General features: G+C 40.7%; 1 protein-coding gene across 8 annotated transcripts in view; it reads right to left on the bottom strand.

Moving 5' to 3' along the window:
- Positions 1-14720, bottom strand: part of slc8a2b (solute carrier family 8 member 2b) — a 344572-nt gene that overhangs the window by 114578 nt on the left and 215274 nt on the right. The window contains exon 1 of one of the 8 annotated variants that reach the window (XM_061972301.1): positions 838-984. The exons of 6 other annotated variants lie outside the window; for them this stretch is intronic. The gene's annotated coding sequence lies outside the window, so the exon portion shown is untranslated. Of the gene's footprint in view, positions 1-837; positions 985-14720 lie in introns of those variants that run through there. One more of the 8 variants, XM_061972303.1, reaches the window with a different exon arrangement.

Genomic DNA, 14720 nt, shown 5'->3' on the forward strand with positions numbered 1-14720 from the left:
ATATATATATATGATATGTGTGTGTATGTTACTCATCAGTTACTCAGTACTTGAGTAGTTTTTTCACAACATACTTTTTACTTTTACTCAAGTAAATATTTGGGTGACTACTCATTACTTTTACTTGAGTAATAAATCTCTAAAGTAACAGTACTCTTACTTGAGTACAATTTCTGGCTACTCTACCCACCTCTGGGTATCATCCAAAACTAATGTAAAGTATCAAACAACAGAAGAATAAGTGATTATTACATTTTAACAGAAGTGTAGACAGAACATGTTAAAAGAGAAAGTAAGCAGATATTAACAGTAAATGAACAAGTAGATTAATAATCCATTTTCTACCATCCATCCATCCATTTTCTACCGCTTGTCCCTTTTGGGGTCGCAGGGGGGTGCTGGACCCTTTCTCAGCTGCATTCCGGCGGTAGGCGGGGTACACCCTGGACAAGTCGTCACTTATACCACTTGTCCTTAATAATTTTGACAAAATAATAGAATGTAAAATGACACAATATGTTACTGCATATGTCAGCAGACTAAATTAGGAGCCTTTGTTTGTTTACTTACTAATAAAAGACAAGTTGTCTTGTATGTTCACTATTTTATTTAAGGACAAACTTGCAATAAGAAACATATGTTTAATGTACCGTAAGATTTTTTGTTAAAATAAAGCCAATAATGCAATTTTTTGTGGTCCCTTCTATTTAGAAAAGAAATAGAAAAACATTGAAAAGTATCGAAATACATTTTGGTACCAAAATATTGGTATCGGGACAACACTACTATATTGTAACGCCACATAAAATGATGGTTCATTGTTGTGTGTTCACTTACCTGTTACGAGCTGAGCTGTTTATTTTTGGTTCGTAAGAGTTAGACAGTTGTTGTGTTTGATGACCATCTCTTTGTCAAACTAGTTGATGGCTATTGTTTTCTAATTGAAGAGCACCTTCTTTAAGCAAGCTAATTCTTACAGAGAAAGGCTACTGACTCCTATCTGAAGTCCCATTACAATGTGTTTGTGAGCGTCAAATCTAAAAAATGGCATTATTTTGATGGCGCCAAACATTTCTGTGGGCATCCATATTTATCCGTAGCAAGCTGCTACGATATAAGCAAATGTTTGGGGAACGCTGGGCTCACAGGAAAGTCCAGCACATGTGTAATAAAGGATGCAGAAATGTCATGTTTGTGTTGTAAGGTGAAAGGACATGTTCAACAAAGCAGCACGATGTCATCAGAGCATTGCTCCGAACTTCACATTAAAGCCACAAAGTGGTATACACTCAAGTAGTGATGGGTTGATGAGGCCTCATGAAGCGTTTCGACACATTGCAAAACTGTGTCGATACTGTGTCGATACTGTGTCACTAAATACTGACATCTGCTGGACATTAAAAATCCCTACAGGCAACCTATGGACCGACTCAACTGACACTGATTTTATGACCTAGTACAGTGGTTCTCAAATGGGGGTACTTGAAGGTATGCCAAGGGGTACGTGAGATTTTTTAAAAATATTCTAAAAATAGCAACAATTCAAAAATCCTTTATAAACATATTTATTGAATAATACTTCAACAAAATATGAATGTAAGTTCATAAACTCCGTGAAGCACAAGCTCAGGTTTCTCACTAAAATGTCTGTGAAAAAGTGTGAAAAGAAATGCAACAATGCAATATTCAGTGTTGACAGCTAGATTTGTTCCATAAATATTGATGTTAAAGATTTTTTTTTTGTGAAGAAATGTTTAGAATTAAGTTCATGAATCCAGATGGATCTCTATTACAATCCCCAAAGAGGGCACTTTAAGTTGATTATTACTTCGAGGTGTAGAAATCTTTATTTATAATTGAATCACTTGTTTATTTTTCAACAAGTTTTTAGCTATTTTTATATCTTTTTTTCCAAATAGTTCAAGAAAGACCACTACAAATGAGCAATATTTTGCACTGTTATACAATTTAATAAATCAGAAACTGATGACATAGTGCTGTATTTTACTTCATCTTTTTTTTTTCAACCAAAAATGCTTTGCTCTGATTAGGGGGTACTTGAATTAAAAAAAAAATTCACAGGGGGTACATTGCTGAAAAAAGGTTGAGAACCACTGACCTAGTATATACAATAATATAAACCAAGTCATTGTATTTCATTTAGGATTATTTCATAACTTCATTTAAATAAAAATATATTTTTTGTCTTTTTTAGATACAGTCAATAAATAATGTGAACATGTATCATAACATGGAAATCTAAGAGAACGTGTTGTGAATGAGGATGCTTGTGGACCTGGAAATTATTATTATTTTTTTTTTTACACATTTTTATTAAAAAAAAAACAGTTTTTCCAACGTATTCAATTTTAGACGCTTTCTCTTCTTAGTTATTATTTCTCCGGCTGTAGAAAAGATCCGCTCACAGGGCACAGAGGAGGCGTCAGTGCGACACAGTTCGCGTATCGGTCACGTGACCAAAACAGCTCATGATCGGTCACGTGACTTTCTAAAAGCGGTACGCGCACCGACACAGGGTTTCGCTCTATGAACTCGACGCATGCGTCGATGCATCGGTGTTGCCGGACCCATCACTAGTACAGTACTACTGCATTAACTCTCCGTCAACTATCACTTGTCTATCAAATTGTTGTAAGTACACTTCTGCATAACACTGTATCCTCATTTACATTAAAGAAGACGCAAAAAAGATGAAGGAAATATATATAACTTACAACAAAGTACAACTTTGTTAAAATTGTTTTGTACAGCAAAATCAATTTGACTGAAATAAAAAAATTTTAAAAAAGAAATCCTGATTTAAACTATAAACATTTTTTGACCGACTTGAGCCATTTGATTCTGAAAAATTAACTCAGGCGCACACAATATAAAAGACTTTAACCTACAAAACAAAAATGAATACAACAATTTGTGCTGATTTATTTAGTTTTTTTATCAATAAAATGGAGAAGTCAAGGGGGCCGCATTGGGCTAAAAAAAAAATTGTCCGGGGACCGAAAGCAGACTGCTGTCACACCTGGGTGAAGTCTTGTCTGTGTTTCGTCTGGTTTCATGTTGTCTTGTCATTTCCTGTTTTATTTTGAAAGGTTAACTCTCCCTCTCGTTTCAGGTCACTTGCCCTTCCTCCCGTTTCACTGGTCTGATGTCTCTCCTGATTGCCTGATTGTGCCCATTTGTGTCACCCTCCCTCATGTGTATAAATGTCTCTTCCTCCTCTTGTCTCGTGCCAGAGTACAGGTAAAAGCCAGTAAATTAGAATATTTTGAAAAACTTGATTTATTTCAGTAATTGCATTCAAAAGGTGTAACTTGTACATTATATTTATTCATTGCACACAGACTGATGCATTCAAATGTTTATTTCATTTAATTTTGATGATTTGAAGTGGCAACAAATGAAAATCCAAAATTCCGTGTGTCACAAAATTAGAATATTGTGTAAGGGTTAAATTTTGAAGACACCTGGTGCCACAAACTAATCAGCTGATTAACTCAAAACACCTGCAAAGGGCTTTAAATGGTCTCTCAGTCCAGTTCTGAAGCCTACACAAACATGGGGAAGACTTCAGATTTGACAGCTGTCCAAAAGGCAACCATCGACACATTGCACAAGGAGGGAAAGACACAAAAGGTTATTGCTGAAGAGGCTGGCTGTTCTCAGAGCTCTGTGTCCAAACACATTAATGGAGAGGCAAAGGGAAGGAAAAACTGTGGTCAGAAAAAGTGTACAAGCGATAGGGATCACCGCGCCCTGGTCAAGATTGTGGAAAAAAAAACCATTCAAAAATGTGGGGGAGATTCAGAAGGAGTGGACAGCTGCTGGAGTCAGTGCTTCAAGATCCACCACCAAGAGACGCTTGAAAGACATGGGTTTCAACTGCCGCATACCTCGTGTCAAGCCACTGTTTACCAGGAAACAGCGCGAAAAGCGTCTCACCTGGGCTAAGGAAAAAAAGAGCTGGACTGCTGCTGAGTGGTCCAAAGTCATGTTTTCTGACAAAAGCAAATTTTGCATTTCCTTTGGAAATCGAGGTCCCAGAGTCTGGAGGAAGACAGGAGAGGCACAGGATCCACGTTGCCTGAAGTCTAGTGTAAAGTTTCCACCATCAGTGATGGTTTGGGGTGCCATGTCATCTGCTGGTGTCGGTCCACTCTGTTTCCTGAGATCCAGGGTCAACGCAGCCGTCTACCAGCAAGTTTTAGAGCACTTCATGCTTCCTGCTGCTGACCTGCTCTATGGAGATGGAGATTTCAAGTTCCAACAGGACTTGGCGCCTGCACACAGCGCAAAATCTACCCGTGCCTGGTTTACGGACCATGGTATTTCTGTTCTAAATTGGCCCGCCAACTCCCCTGACCTTAGCCCCATAGAAAATCTGTGGGGTATTGTGAAAAGGAAGATGCAGAATGCCAGACCCAAAAACGCAGAAGAGTTGAAGGCCACTATCAGAGCAACCTGGGCTCTCATAACACCTGAGCAGTGCCAGAAACTCATCGACTCCATGCCACGCCGCATTAACGCAGTAATTGAGGCAAAAGGAGCTCCAACCAAGTATTGAGTATTGTACATGCTCATATTTTTCATTTTCATACTTTTCAGTTGGCCAACATTTCTAAAAATCCCTTTTTTGTATTAGCCTTAAGTAATATTCTAATTTTGTGACACACGGAATTTTGGATTTTCATTTGTTGCCACTTCAAATCATCAAAATTAAATGAAATAAACATTTGAATGCATCAGTCTGTGTGCAATGAATAAATATAATGTACAAGTTACACCTTTTGAATGCAATTACTGAAATAAATCAAGTTTTTCAAAATATTCTAATTTACTGGCTTTTACCTGTATATAACTTACAACAAAGTACAACTTTGTTAAAATTGTTTTGTAGTAAAGCAAAATCAATTTGACTGAAATAAAAAAATTAAAAAAAAGAAATCCTGATTTAAACTATAAATATTTTTTGACCGACTTGAGCCATTTGATTCTGAAAAATTAACTCAGACGCACACAATATAAAAGACTTTAACCTACAAAACAAAAATGAATACAACAATTTGTGCCGATTTATTTAGTTTTTTATCAATAAAATGGAGAAGTCAAGGGGGCCGCATTGGGCTAAAAAAAAAATTGTCCGGGGACCGAAAGCAGACTGCATGTAAAGTAACTATAATATAATATAATATGATATATATATATATATATATATATATATATATATATATGTCTTAATAAGGTTATCCAAAAAATAGTGCTCGATACCGTAGTAGAGCGCAATATATGTATGTGTGGGAAAAAAAATCACAAGACTACTTCATCTCTACAGGCCTGTTTCATGAGGGGTTCCCTCAATCATCAGGAGATTTTAATGGAAGCATTCACATACCATGGTTTGTATAGGGCACAGAGTGGGTAGGTACAGGCTGGCGTAGGGGCGTGGTGATTGGCTCATGTGTTACCTAGGAGGTGTTTCCCGTCTGTGGCGGCATGCTGATACAATTTCGCTGCGCTTGTTGAGGGATGACAGGTCTGGACAATATATAATAAACAGTTTCTCTTTCAAGCATAGGTTGCATCTTTTATTACCACTATTGTAAGGTGTGCTGGATGCAAGAATTTGCCATGTTATTGAATATTCAACATTATTGTCTTTGAGGTCCCAAATGTGTTTGCTGAGTTCTGTGGTATTCCGCAGGTTTTGGTTCCTGAAAGAAGCCTTGTGATTGTTCCATCTGGTTTTAAACTCTCCCTCGGTTAATCCTACATATGTGTCGGATGTGTTAATGTCCTTACGTGTTACCTTAGATTGGTAAACAACTGATGTTTGTAAGCACCCCCCGTTGAGAGGGCAATCAGGTTTCTTGCGGCAGTTGCAGCCTTTGTTGGTTTTGGAGTCGCTCTGTCCGGGGGCCGACGGCTCATTTGCAATTGTTTTGTTGTGGTTTGAGATAATTTGTCGTATATTGTTCATACAGCTGTAGCTCAATTTAATGTTGTTCTTGTTGAATACTTTTCTTAGGGTGTTGCCTTTGGGGAAGTGTTTGTCAATCAGAGTGAGGAATTTGTGGCCAATGTTAGTTGAGACGTTTTTGCTGTATGGGGGGGTTGTACCAGATGATGTTGTTTCGTTTTCTGTTCTTTTTTGGTTGGTTTCCTGGCGTGGGTTCATAGGTGAGGGTGAAATTGTATCCGCTTTCATCAAGTGCTTTTTGGTACGGGGGGTTGCTTGGTCAAATTCAGCTTTGCTAGATGACAGCATCGATAGCCTTTTATTAATTCCGGTAGGTATTCTTTTCGTGGTGGTGGGTGGGTGGTTGCTGTCATGGTGCACATATTGGAGTGTTGTGTTGGATTTCGTGAATGGTTGGTAGCTGTTATTTCTCAGGTTGAAAGTGACGTCGAGGAAGTTGACGGTTTGCTTGTTGGCTTCAATCGTGATCCGTAGGCCGTTCTCTTTGAAAATTTGGCATATGCGCTTCTTGGTATTCTCGCTGCTCCTTGGCGAGGCGCGGCAGATGAAGTAGTCTTGTGATTTTTTTTCCCACACATACACATATATATATATATATATATATATATATATATATATATATATATATATAGTGCTCAATACCGGAGTAAAGCGGAATATACGTTAGGTCAGGAAAAAACACACTATTTCATCCCTACAAGCCTGTTTCGCAGGTTTCCCTGCTCTTCAGGGGCAGGGAAACCTATACGTATTATACGTATGTATATATATATATATATATATATATATATATATATATATATATATATATATATATATATATATATATATATATATATATATATTTATTTATTTATTTATTTATATACATATGTGTGTGTGTGTGTACATATTAGATTAATATAATTGGATGATAAGCCCTCCGGGTACTCCGGCTTCCTCCCACCTCCAAAGACATGCATCTGGGGATAGGTTGATTGGCAACACTAAATAGTCCCGAGTGTGTGAATGTGAGTGTGAATGTTGTCTATCCGTGTTGAACCTGCCATGAGGTGGCGACTTGTCCAGGGTGTACACCGCCTTCTGCCCGAGTGCAGCTGGGATAGGCTCCAGCACCCCCGAGAGGGACAAGCGGTAGAAAATGGATGGATGGATGGATTAAGAGTATGTGAAAGTTGGACTCCAACCTTGTTTAAGTTTTGTAATCAATCAGAAATATCAAGCAGCTAAAATGTGCCAAACATGGATAAGTGTGGAGAGAGAGTCTTGCATGTTTCCCATCATGCATTGTAATGGATTTAAATATGAGTCATTTTAAACTTTTTTTTATGGCATTTGGGCGTTTTTCATAATATCAGCAATGTTCAGTGAGCAGGTTGTGTTATGTGTGACCATGTGTGTTGACCTTAATGCTATTTTTTTGCACCATGACTAGGGAAGGTTGTTTGGATTGTGTCATATATGTAAATGCTGTGCTATTATGTCAAAAATACTTTCAGGTAGAGACATCCGATAATATCGGCATCGGCCGATAAATGCTTTAAAATGTATTATCGGAAATTATCGGTATGGGTTTCAAAAAGTAAAATGTATGACTTTTTAAAACGCCGCTGTGTACACGGACGTAGGGAGAAGTACAGAGCGCCAATAAACCTTAAAGGCACTGCCTTTGCGTGCCGGCCCAGTCACACAATATCCACGGCTTTTCACACACACACACACACACAAGCGAATGCAATTCATACTTGGTCAACAGCCATACAGGTCACACTGAGGGTGGCCGTATAAACAACTTTAACACTGTTACAAATATGCGCCACACTGTGAACCCACACCAAACAAGAATGACAAACACATTTCGGGAGAACTTCCGCACCGAAACACAACATAAACAAAACAGAACAAAATACCCAGAACCCCTTGCAGCACTAACTCTTCCGGAACGCTAAAATACACCCCCACCCCCCCCCCGCAATCCCTCACCTCAACCCCCCCCCACCTCAACCTCTTCATGCTCTCTCAGGGAGAGCATGTCCTAAATTCCAAGCTGCTGTTTTGAGGCATGTTAAAAAAAATAATGCACTTTGTGACTTCAATAATAAATATGGCAGTGCCATGTTGGCATTTTTTTCCATAACTTGAGTTGATTTATTTTGGAAAAACTTGTTACATTGTTTAATGCATCCAGCGGGGCATCACAACAAAATGAGGCATAATAATGTCTTAATTCCACAACTGTATATATCGGTATCGGTAATTAAGAGTTGGACAATATCGGAATATCAGCAAAAAAGCCATTATCGGACATCTCTACTCCCAAGAGTCATATACCTGAATTACTCACATTGTCCACAAGATGGCAGCAAATAAGTTGCATGCCTGGTATTTTAAGATACATTTGAAAGCACTCCGTGGTGCGATGCTTTGTTGAACTCATGACGTTTCGCAGGCCAAATTGAAAACTATACGCGGCCCATAGTCTGGACAACCCTGGTTTAGAGCATGATACTGATAAAGCATGTTCCCTGGGTCACATGCGCCAGGACAGTAAATAGGGACTAAGACGAAAAAACATTCAGGTCACTCATATGCCACAATATTAGGTACACCTACACAATCTAATGAGATCCTGTACACAGGCCCGGCCCTAACCAATCTGGCGCCCTAGGCAAGATTTTAGGTGGCGCCCCCCCACATCGGCAGTGAAGTGTATATACTCACAAGAACCCGAATAGCTTTGTCTTTGACCTTTTTTTTTTACTTACAACTATACCTAATATATAAAGGGGTGGAAAAGTGACTATTACCTGCAGGGCAAACATTAGCTAACCAGAAGGCAATAACAATGTAAACAAAAAACACCTGCTTAAAAGATCTAATACAAATGTCCCTGAGGAATGTAAGGTGGGAGTACTGTAATTACCTAACGTTACATTATTATTTTCCATAACAATTTAGGCCCCTCCACAATATTAACCCGACGTTAAAACAGAACTCGCTATTTATTGATTAGCAATTGCCGAATCATGTAACATTAGCTTAATGCTAAAAAGCCAGGTTACTATCACATTCTGTAACAGACAAATAATTTCATGTAGGCTAACGTTACCTACCTGCTACCTCTGTCTTTTCTCGTTTCTCCTCTTCTTTTCTCTTTTTTCTTCCCTGGGCACCTGACAGTTTTGGCCGTTTTGACATCTTGTGTTGATTTTTTGATGTGGCGACGTCCAAAAAGAGTCATGATACGGGAAGGGAGGGGGCGCACCGCGCGAGGGGGTGGAGGGGGGCGTAATGTTGTAACAAATAATATTTCTATTAAATAGGCTTTACTTTGGATTTTAATTAACGTGGGATTATTTTTTTGTATTTAGAAATAATAGTAACAACTTTTTATTATTATTATTTTTTTTTTCTCCAACATTTGTGGCACTGGAGTGGCGCCCCCTGATGGACGGCGCCCTTAGCATTTGCCTATACGGCCTATGCCACGGGCCGGCCCTGCCTGTACAGATGCTATTTGAAGTTTCATCATTTATAGATTTTATATTGGCCCTGCGGTGAGGTGGCGACTTGTCCAGGGTGTACCCCGCCTTCCGCCTGAACGCAGCTGAGATAGGCTCCAGCACCTCTCGCGACCCCGAAAGGGACCAGCGGTAGAAAGTGGATGGATGGATGGATATTTTGCCCATTAGTTCACCTGTCTAACAGTTTTTTATGCACTGTGAGTCTGCAGCCTGGTCATCAACTCTGAACGAAAGCACTCAGGAGGAGACTTATTTCTGACTGGAGCAGTAAAGGCTTGTGAGGACGCCTAAAGTGTCAGCAGCAGTGGACTTCATGGTGGCTCCTCCACCTCATCTAAGTATTCAAAGATTGCACAAGCACTTGGTTAGCGACACAGTGTGTCCGGAATATTGTCCTTCAGTTGCCAGGAACGAGCTGGTGTCCAAAAAACATCAATGAGGCGACACAGCCTGCATGAAAAGACGAACACGCAGGCAAACACTTTACGCTAAGAGGAAGAGTGTCTCTAAATTGGTACATAAAAAATCTGCCTGGTGGTGTCCGCGCTGACTACTTCCTCTTAAAGTTAAGTTAAAGTTAAAGTACCAATGATTGTCACACACACAAAGCATTCACACATATGGTTTTCTACAGCAAAATGTATCTATTTATTATTCAACATCGTCTTCTTCTTCTCCAGATTTTGACGCGCTCTACCATTCCACATTTTTCAAACTGTTCCAACTTCAAACTGTTCAGCCTATTCGGGAAATAGGGGGTTTCCCTCAACAAATTCCCAGATTTCCCAGAACTCCAGGTTTCCCGGGACAATTGGCCATTTTTCAAACTTCCACCATTTCCACATTTTTCAACCTATTCAAACCATTCCACCTTCAAAATATTCCACCCTTTTGGGAAATTCAAACTTTAATATTTCCAAGTTCAAAAAAATTCCAGGATTTTCCAGAATTCCTGGTTTTCCAAAGCCCTATTTTCACTCTTTTTTCTGGGGACTACTCCTCTCACATTTTTCAACCCACTTCAACCGTTCCACCGTCAAAACATTCCTCTTAATCAGGACAAACAACTACCGTATTTTCCGCACTATTAGCCGCACCTAAAAACCACAAATTTACTCAAAAGCTGACAGTGCGGCGTATAACCCGGTGCGCTTTATATATGGATTAATATTAAGATTCATTTTCATAAAGTTTCGGTCTCGCAACTACGGTAAACAGCCGCCATCTTTTTTCCCCGTAGAAGAGGAAGTGCTTCTTCTTCTACGCAAGCAACCGCCAAGGTAAGCACCCGCCCCCATAGAAGAGGAAGCGCTTCTTCTTCTACTGTAAGCAACCACCCGCCCCCGTAGAAGAAGAAGAAGCGCGCGGATATTACGTTTCATTTCCTTTGTGTGTTTACATCTGTAAAGACCACAAAATGGCTCCTACTAAGCGACAGGTTTCCGGTTCATGAAAAGACGCAATCTCTCCATCCGCACACGGACTACTATTTCACAGCAACTGCCTAAAGACTTTCAAGAAAAGCTGGCTACTTTCCGTGCATATTGTAAAAACAAGATAGCTGAAAAAAAGATCCGGCCAGAGAACATTATCAACATGGACGAGGTTCCACTGACTTTTGATATTCCTGTGAACCGCACTGTGGATACAACGGGAGCACGTACGGTGAATATTCGCACCACAGGGAATGAGAAGTCATCCTTCACTGTGGTTCTAGCTTGCCATGCTAATGGCCAGAAACTTCCACCCATGGTGATATTCAAAAGGAAGACCTTGCCAAAAGAGACCTTTCCAGCCGGCGTCATCATAAAAGCTAACTCGAAGGGATGGATGGATGAAGAAAAGATGAGCGAGTGGTTAAGGGAAGTTTACGCGAAGAGGCCGGGTGGCTTTTTTCACGCAGCTCCGTCCATGTTGATATACGACTCCATGCGCGCCCACATCACGCTGGTTTTTAATATATTATTAAAGTTTGACTGACCTATCTGACTGTTTTTTTGACATTCCTTTAGCGCAGTTAGATGCGGCTTATAACACGGGGCGGCTTATAGGTGGACAAAGTTTTGAAATATGCCGTTCATTGAAGGCGCGGCTTATAACCCAGGGCGGCTTATGGTGCGGAAAATACGGTAAGTTGTTTTTTGAACTGGAAAATTGCCCAGTTTTCCCAAAATTCCAGGAATTCCGTAATAGCATTTGTCAATTCAACATGTTACTACTTCAACATTTCTAGACCGATTAGAAAAATTTCAACACCAACCATTTCAACTCATTCAAGTTTGTTTTTTTACCATTTAAAAAAACAATTCTCCCTTTCCCGAAATTCCCCAATTTTGGGGAAATTCCCATTTAAATCAATGGAACATTCTTCAAAGTTCCACAATTCCCACATTTTTCATCTGATTCAAACTGTTCCAACTTCAAACTGTTCAGCCTATTCGGGAATCGCGGGCTTTCCCTCAACAAATTCCCAGATTTCCCAGAACTCCAGGTTTCCCGGGACATTTTTCCCATTCAAAATGAATTGGCCATTTTTCAAACTTCCACCATTTCCACATTTTTCAACCTATTCAAACCATTCCACCTTCAAAATATTCCACCCTTTGGGAAATCCAAACTTTAATATTTCCAAGTTCAAAAAAATTCCAGGATTTTCCAGAATTCCTGGTTTTCCAAAGCCCTATTTTCACTCTTTTTTCTGGGGACTACTCCTCTCACATTTTTCAACCCACTTCAACCGTTCCACCGTCAAAACATTCCTCTCAATTAGGACAAAAAACTAAGTTGTTTTTTGAACTGGAAAATTGCCCAGTTTTCCCAAAATTCCAGGAATTCCGTAATAGCATTTGTCAATTCCATCCATCCATCCATCTTCTTCCGCTTATCCGAGGTCGGGTCGCGGGGGCAGCAGCTTAAGCAGGGAAGCCCAGACTTCCCTCTCCCCAGCCACTTCGTCCAGCTCCTCCCGGGGGATCCCGAGGCGTTCCCAGGCCAGCCGGGAGAGATAGTCTTCCCAGCGTGTCCTGGGTCTTCCCCGTGGCCTCCTACCGGTCGGACGTGCCCGAAACACCTTCCTAGGGAGGCGTTCGGGTGGCATCCTGACCAGATGCCCGAACCACCTCATCTGGCTCCTCTCGATGTGGAGGAGCAGCGGCTTTACTTTGAGCTCCCCCCGAATGACAGAGCTTCTCACCCTATCTCTAAGGGAGAGCCCCGCCACTCGGCGGAGGAAACTCATTTCGGCCGCTTGTACCCGTGATCTTGTCCTTTCGGTCATGACCCAAAGCTCATGACCATAGGTGAGGATGGGAACGTAGATCGACCGGTAAATCGAGAGCTTTGCCTTCCGGCTCAGCTCCTTCTTCACCACAACGGATCGATACAGCGTCCGCATTACTGAAGACGCCGCACCGATCCGCCTGTCGATCTCACGATCCACTCTTCCCCCACTCGTGAACAAGACTCCGAGGTACTTGAACTCCTCCACTTGGGGCAAGATCTCCTCCCCAACCCGGAGATGGCACTCCACCCTTTTCCGGGAGAGAACCATGGACTCGGACTTGGAGGTGCTGATTCCCATCCCAGTCGCTTCACACTCGGATAGATTAATAATCCATTTTCTACCATCCATCCATCCATTTTCAGGTCTTTGTCAATTCAACATGTTACTACTTCAACATTTCTAGACCGATTTGAAAAATTTCAACACCAACCATTTCAACTCATTCAAGTTTTTTTTTTTACCATTTAAAAAAAAAAATTCTCCCTTTCCCGAAATTCCCCAATTTTGGGGAAATTCCCATTTAAATCAATGGAACATTCTTCAAAGTTCCACAATTCCCACATTTTTCATCTGATTCAAACTGTTCCAACTTCAAACTGTTCAGCCTATTCGGGAATCGCGGGGTTTCCCTCAACAAATTCCCAGATTTCCCAGAACTCCAGGTTTCCCGGGACATTTTTCCCATTCAAAATGAATTGGCCATTTTTCAAACTTCCACCATTTCCACATTTTTCAACCTATTCAAACCATTCCACCTTCAAAATATTCCACCCTTTTGGGAAATTCAAACTTTAATATTTCCAAGTTAAAAAAAATTCCAGGATTTTCCAGAATTCCTGGTTTTCCAAAGCCCTATTTTCACTCTTTTTTCTGGGGACTACTACTCTCACATTTTTCAACCCACTTCAACCGTTCCACCGTCAAAACATTCCTCTTAATCAGGACAAACAACTACTGTATTTTCCGCACTATTAGCCGCACCTACAAAACCACAAATTTACTCAAAAGCTGACAGTGCGGCTTATAACCCGGTGCGCTTTATATATGGATTAATATTAAGATTCATTTTCATAAAGTTTCGGTCTCGCAACTACGGTAAACAGCCGCCATCTTTTTTCCCCGTAGAAGAGGAAGTGCTTCTTCTTCTACGCAAGCAACCGCCAAGGTAAGCACCCGCCCCCATAGAAGAGGAAGCGCTTCTTCTTCTACTGTAAGCAACCACCCGCCCCCGTAGAAGAAGAAGAAGCGCGCGGATATTACGTTTCATTTCCTTTGTGTGTTTACATCTGTAAAGACCACAAAATGGCTCCTACTAAGCGACAGGTTTCCGGTTCATGAAAAGACGCAATCTCTCCATCCGCACACGGACTACTATTTCACAGCAACTGCCTAAAGACTTTCAAGAAAAGCTGGCTACTTTCCGTGCATATTGTAAAAACAAGATAGCTGAAAAAAAGATCCGGCCAGAGAACATTATCAACATGGACGAGGTTCCACTGACTTTTGATATTCCTGTGAACCGCACTGTGGATACAACGGGAGCACGTACGGTGAATATTCGCACCACAGGGAATGAGAAGTCATCCTTCACTGTGGTTCTAGCTTGCCATGCTAATGGCCAGAAACTTCCACCCATGGTGATATTCAAAAGGAAGACCTTGCCAAAAGAGACCTTTCCAGCCGGCGTCATCATAAAAGCTAACTCGAAGGGATGGATGGATGAAGAAAAGATGAGCGAGTGGTTAAGGGAAGTTTACGCGAAGAGGCCGGGTGGCTTTTTTCACGCAGCTCCGTCCATGTTGATATACGACTCCATGCGCGCCCACATCACGCTGGTTTTTAATATATTATTAAAGTTTGACTGACCTATCTGACTGTTTTTTTGACATTCCTTTAGCGCAGTTAGATGCGGCTTATA

This window comes from Nerophis lumbriciformis, linkage group LG17 (genome assembly GCF_033978685.3).
Source record: "Nerophis lumbriciformis linkage group LG17, RoL_Nlum_v2.1, whole genome shotgun sequence".
In the NCBI taxonomy this organism is placed as follows: Eukaryota; Metazoa; Chordata; class Actinopteri; order Syngnathiformes; family Syngnathidae; genus Nerophis; species Nerophis lumbriciformis.